The sequence below is a fragment of the Lactuca sativa genome, chromosome 5, assembly GCF_002870075.4.
Source record: "Lactuca sativa cultivar Salinas chromosome 5, Lsat_Salinas_v11, whole genome shotgun sequence".
In the NCBI taxonomy this organism is placed as follows: domain Eukaryota; kingdom Viridiplantae; phylum Streptophyta; class Magnoliopsida; order Asterales; family Asteraceae; genus Lactuca; species Lactuca sativa.
Window position 1 is genome coordinate 4,158,601 of NC_056627.2, and position 6,750 is coordinate 4,165,350.

The 6,750-nt window shown below is 31.6% G+C and overlaps 1 long non-coding RNA gene across 4 annotated transcripts; it reads right to left on the minus strand.

Annotated features, from left to right (window-relative positions):
• Window positions 1-3,074: 3,074 nt before the first annotated feature.
• LOC111909036 (uncharacterized) lies at window positions 3,075-6,422 on the minus strand. Of its 4 annotated transcripts, XR_008224192.1 has the most exons (5): window positions 6,287-6,422; window positions 5,763-6,213; window positions 5,402-5,448; window positions 3,437-4,934; window positions 3,075-3,348 (listed from the first exon to the last, which is right to left on the minus strand). It is a non-coding gene; the product is annotated as an uncharacterized LOC111909036 (long non-coding RNA). The 4 variants fall into 4 exon arrangements; XR_008224193.1 differs by having other exon boundaries at window positions 3,437-5,665; XR_006192098.2 differs by having other exon boundaries at window positions 5,402-6,213.
• Between the last annotated feature and the right edge of the window lie 328 nt (window positions 6,423-6,750).

Consider the following 6,750-nt stretch of genomic DNA (forward strand, 5'->3'; position numbering starts at 1 on the left):
AGTGGCTATACAATGCCTAAAATGGCACAGCCTTCAGTGACACTTCCGATGAAAAAAAAAGTGTGACTATAGGCATACAATTACGGTTTTTGGCGTGACCATAACCCATTAACTAGTGATCGGAGATTTTTGTTGCATGTTCATCATATGATTTTGCTAATTAAAGTGATTGTGAGTCATGATTTCAGGTTCTTGGGTTGGGTTGTTTTCATTCTTTGAATGTGATTCATACATATTTGAAGTCAACCAATGCACTGATCGGTCTACATGGCCACGTCAAGGTAAATAAAAAAAATTACAAATCGCTTGTTTGTGCTTGTGTGTTCGATTGTTGCTAACGAAGAAGGTAGATGAAGAAAGGGACCGAGAAATAGAGATTTATGTTCTATGAGGTAAATTTATTGATATCTAATTTTAATGATAAAAGGATTAGGTAAATTCATCCGCATAATTTTCTAGATTTATGTTTTCTTATTATTGGTTAAAATGAATCTGCTTTTTAATCACCTTTCATGATTTTTAATGGTAGGATGATGGATTGAAGATCCACATTTGCTTATGAAAGAACAACTTTAAGCCTACTATCTCTGTCTTAGTGGACCCTCTAACACTCCACCTTATGCCCATAAAGGAAACCTATTGCACCTTCATTGTTGCCTCAACTCTTAAAATGGGTGAAGGTTGTAGTTGGTTTTGCTTATGATTCTTTTGAAAAAACAGTTATGCTATGTGGGTTGACTTTTTGGGTCTTCCAAGATATAAAGACATCAATCTTGAAACCATTCATTCAAGATCTTTTAAAATTAGACCTTCAAAATCTGGAATGGTTGCTACTATATGGTCCATCATACAATCCCTAGGTCAAGACCCATGTACAAACAAAATTCATGGGTACTCCTAATTGTTTTGTTAAGTGGCTAATGAACTTTAAAGATTCAAACCTGAAGATCGAACTCAGTAGACCTTTGCCGGTATTCCTGTGGTAACAGTTGGTAAAGAAGACTTAGATCAGAGTTGAATTTATCATATTATGATCACTATGATCATATTATGTAAATTTACTGTATTTTTTCTTGGTTAAAGTTCACGGTTCTATATAAACTTTTATTAGTATACCGTATTTTTGCATTCATAGGGGCGTCTAAAATAGTACCAAATAAATAAATAAATAACAAGTCCCAAGTACGGGCGATTTAATAGCGTATGTTAAAAGAATCGTACATGTTTCAGTTGTATTGAATTATTTACGAGAAAAATCCAAAATAGCACCAAATTAATAACAAGCCAAAATCTACATAATGATTCTTATTTTGATAATGCAATGTATATAATATTATAGGAAATATATATTCATAGTTAACCTTTAATATAAAACATTATAAGTTTATATTAAATCTAAAACCAAACTTCACATGTATTTTCTTTTGAATATAAATATATATATATATATTTCTAAATATTGAATTAAAAAAATATGATATAAAGATTTGAGTCGATTCAGTTTATGGGCGTGTTCAACAAAACTAGCGGGGAGCGGGTAGCGTTTGATTTTGAACGTTTTATTGAAAGCTACTCCATGTAGCTTTTGATTTTGGAGCGTTTTGTTTAGATTAAAAGCTAAACACTCCTATCGCTGAACGAGACTTTTTCTTTTTTACTAGTGTTTTCTTAAAAGCTAGAAGCCAGAAGCTCCCAAACACTAGACGTGGGGCGTGTTTGACAAAAGTAGTTGTTAGCTGGAATCGGGTAGCAAGTAGCGGGAAGTAGCGGGAAGCTGTAGCTTTTATTTGTTATATGAGTGTTTGGCCAAAGTAGTTGGAAGTTTTTGAAATATATAAAATTACATAAAAAGACAATTCATTAAAAATAAATAAATATATAAATATATTTTTAAGGGTAATTATGGAAATTGATTTCAAAAGCTCAGTAGCGTTTTGTTAAACGCTATATGAAGTAACTTGTAGATTTGGAGCATTTTGTTTAAACTAAAAGTTAAACGCTCGTACTACCAAACAAAGATTTTTGTTTAAACTAAAGTGTTTTGTCAAAAGCTAAAAGCTAGAAGCTCGAAAACGCTTCCAAAAGCTCCGTGCCAAACACGCCCGTGGTCAACACAGAGCGTTTGGAAGCGTTTGAGAGCTTATAGCTTCTAGCATTTGACAAAACGTCATTTTTGAACGGAAAGCCACATTGGGCACTACAAGCTTCTGGCGTTTAGTTTAAACAAAACACTCAAAATCCAAATGCTACCTCATGTAGCGTTTAACAAAAAGTTACAAGTTAAAAGCTACCAGCTACCAGCTACAAACTACTCATTACCAACTAATTTTACCGAACACATTTGCTGTTTGCCGAACACAACCTATGTCCTTATGGGTAAGTTATCTTTTTTTTTTATTATTCTGCATTTAAGGAGTGATAAACTATGTAAAATTGTATAAATTACTCCCATATTCTTACCTCGCGATGCACTCCACTCCTGTATACTTTACTCACCTAAATTTTCCATGAATGAAATATTTGTAAATATTACACTAAAGAGTAAATTGCACAAATGGTCCCTATGTTTTGGAGTAATTTGTATGTTTGGTCCCTAACTTATTTTTTTAACTCGAAAGGTCCCTACAGTTTGTTTTTGTTGTGCGTTTGGTCACTATCTTACCTAAAAAAAATACTATTTTGTCTTTGATTTTTTAATTTATTTAAATAAACTGGGGTAGTTAATGTAAGGTAAGGTGATTTGGAAGTGGGGTTGAGAATGTGTTTATTTAAATAAATTAAAAAATCTAAGGGCAAAATAATCTTTTTTGTAAGACAAAGACCAGGGGCGCAACAAAAACAAACGGTAAGGACCTTCCAAGTTAAAAAAATAAGTTAGAGACCAAACGTGCAAATTACCCAAAACCATTGGGACCATTCTTAAAATTTACTCTATACATGTTGGTGGCGGTAGCTAATTTTTTGGAGTTTTGGACCCCCACAAATTTTCTTTTGCATTATTTATATCATTCTTTTTGTTATTTCTTCTGTATATAATGAAAGATTTAACTTTAGGAAACTCTTTTTATTACGTACCGTATGTGCTACATGACTTGGGATTAATTACCACACAGTATGAATGTTTAATCTTTTTTTATGAATCGTTAGTAATTATAGTAAACTAGATGAGGAGCCTCGCGTTGCGGGGCATGGAGCTAAACAGATACGATCGAAAGTTTACTACATCTATAACCTAAAAATGGAAAAGTCACAGTCTCACGGTGCCGTCAATAGGTACTTCAACCTTATGTCGCGTTGCCAATTGTAGGCTTGGAATGTCCCTTGAATGCATCCAAGGTTCAGATGTCTCTGCATGGAATGGAATCAGGCTTTGCATTCCATTGTAAGAATGGAATGATTTTCTTGTATTAAATATATTAACAACAAGGAGCTTTACCTAAGGAATAGCGACATAAAGATTCCCATCTGCTGTTGTTTCTGTTGTTGTACCATGAGAATTGTTGTTACAGGAATGATGTTTGCTATGTGAGAACTAAATCCCTGTATGGAAAAAAACACACAAATGATCAATTATCAAATAAGTCATTTTTTGAATCAAACCATCTACATTTTTTATTTTACCCATAAATCCAATAAAATACATTAAAATAATATTTTTTTGGTGAATTTTGCTTCATGTTGTCGGCGACTTCATTGAAAGCGCTTAACAGACACCGAAGGTTTGGGAGGAGTTGAATCGTTACTCCTCCCGCCACACCGACGGAAAATCGAGGGTTGCATTGGCAGCGAACTCGATATCCCAATCGGCGACATCCACAGATGGCGGATTCCCTGTTCAAAATTTGGGTGAAACCAAAAACACAACACAAATAGTGATGAAATCTGGAGGCAAGTTACAATAAAATCAAAGTCTAAGCTAGTTGAAATCCGAAATTAGAGGTGAGATACTTGGAATTCAGAAGCCGACCTTGAAACTCCTTTCAAATTCGTCGAAACCTACATAAGAATGAAATAAAATTAGAGCCAGCTAGCCAATGCAAAACCGGAACAAAGCGGAGTGTTGTAACCGAGGAACGGTGAAGCGGGGTCCGGATTTGTGTACTTTTTTTGGTTCTAACCAAATTAACAATATGTAGGGATAGTTTTGTCCAAAACTGTTAAAAGAAAAGATTAACTATAAAAAGAGTATGTAAGGGCAGTTTCATCCAAAATTGTTAAATTCAATTTTTTTTATGTGTAAAAACATTATGCAGGGGCATTTCAGTCCAAAACTTTTAAATCAAAAAAAATTTAGCTATAAAATAGTATGTAGGGGCAGTTTGGTCCAAAATTGTTAAAATGAATTTTTGTTAAGTTTAAAAACAGTATGCAGGGGCAGTTTGGTCCAAAAAACTTAAAACTATTTTTTTTTTTAAATATAGAAAAAATATACAGGGGCAGTTTGGTCCAAAAATGTTAGAATAAAAAACTTTTAACTATAGAAACAATATGTAGGGGCGGCTTGGTCCAAAAATGTTAGAAGAAATAATTTGTAACTATAAAAATAGTATGTAGATGCAGTTTTTACCCCTGATTTCTAGACATTCCAGCCCATCCATACCCTAATATCTAACAATAGAATTTAAAGTAATAACAATATCATTAATATCAAACAAAAGTATTTATTTATTTATTATTATAATCTACAAAGATATAACTTGAATTCAAACCACATAAAATTAGATGAGTAGTACATGAACTTTTGGACGATAAACTGTGGAATCCATACCAATAATAAATTTTTACAAAATGATGTGCATGAAAAAAAATTCATTTGAAAGCATATCCAAACCAAAAGATACCCAATGATACCATCCATTCAGTGTGGCATTGATTGAAAGCTCATCTGTCAAAATGGTTACAAAATTTTCTTGAGCTTCTTAAAACTTGTGTGCCTACAACATCCATAAAGCCATAGATGAAGTTCAAAATCAAAAGACAAGAATAAGAAGAAGTTGAGAACTGCATTTTTAAAATCTAAAATTAACTACAGAAATTAAAAACATACTCTACTCTTATTTAAAAACACCAAAATATGAGGTTAAATAGAATCATTTAAGCACCATAAAACGAAGAAACAGTCATATGAAATAAATGCGATTGAATCTAACACCTTTAAATCAATGTAGGGGTAAACCGTAAAATAACCACCAAATTTCAAAAATATTCCAATTCATACAATAAAAAATAGAAAGCGTGCAAATATTTTATGTTATTTATGCAGTTTGTGGTTTCTATCATGTTTAGCCAAAAGCTAAAATCTTTTTCAATTTCAAAATCCTGCTTGCTTTTAGAAATTTGAAAAAAAAGGCTTTAGATATTATAGCAGAATAAACATTTAAAAACATGAGTGAAGTAATACCTTCTTCTTGCAAGATCCTGCTCCAAATGAGCTATCACTATCAAAATCTGTAAAATTGTTTTTTTTTAATTCGAAATAGTAAAAAAATGATGAATTGATCATATATACAAACACGTCACATTTCTTGATCAGTAAAAAAATAGATTTAGAAGAAAACTAAAATCTTGAATAAAGATGTGGTTGACTTATAATAAAAATTAAAATATACATGTGAAATAATATTTCCATTTACAGCTTATGTATGATACAACGAACCTGAATCTCCTGTTGATAAATAGAAGATAAAAAATCAGATGAAAAGAGATTTGGGACAAATCAATCATTTATACAGATATATAGAGAAAGAGATCGGGGCCAAAACCTCATTGGTTGACAATGGGTGTTGATGCTGACCGAAAAGCTGGTGAGGCGGTGGAAGCAAATAGTGATGAGTGAAGAAAAACTTTGGAAACATCAAGAAAATAAGTAACAGAAGCCACAATTAGCACTTTCATGTTTAAACAGGTTCATGTAAACTCCAAGAGCACAAAGATTCATTCAAAAATAAAACCAAAATGAACAGTCAATCAATTAAAGCAATTTATAATTTTGATAAGCTTCAAAAAGCGTCATCATTTGGTTGACCTGATGATATTTTTTCAAGATAAAATCCAAAAAATAATAATAATAAATAACAGAAGTGTTTCTGAAATTCACATTGTGGAGTTAATAAAAAACTAAAAAAATCTCCTTGTGCATTTTCTTACATGTATTGAAGGGCTGTTAAATGAACTAAAGATGGAATTGCCCCTGTGATGTTATTCTGCAATAATCTGCAAAAAAAAATCAACCATTTAAAAGAATTAAACCATAGAAAAATCCAAAAATTAAGTTTATATTACTTACAATCTTTCTTCACAAATCAAAAAAATTACATAAACCAGATACATATTATCCAAATTAAGGAACTTTTGCCACAAAATAACAAAAGCAATATAATCACTTTGGAAATTTCGTAACCTAGCAAACATTGGAGTTTTAGGCTCTCTCTCTCTCTCACACACACACACACACACACACACATATATATATATATATATATATATATATATATATATATATATATATATATATATATATATATATATATATATAAATTGGATCAAAGTATTCATCAATATCATAATACCCCCAATATTAGGTCAAGCCAAATGTGGAATTAGAACCCAATCCTATTCTAAATAACCAAAATTGAGTAGGGAAAGATACCTACTGATCACATAATTGCAACCCATGTAGAATTTCTGTTTAGAATTAGACAATCCATTTAGAGATGATTTTTCTTAAATAATGATTGGAAGAATATGATT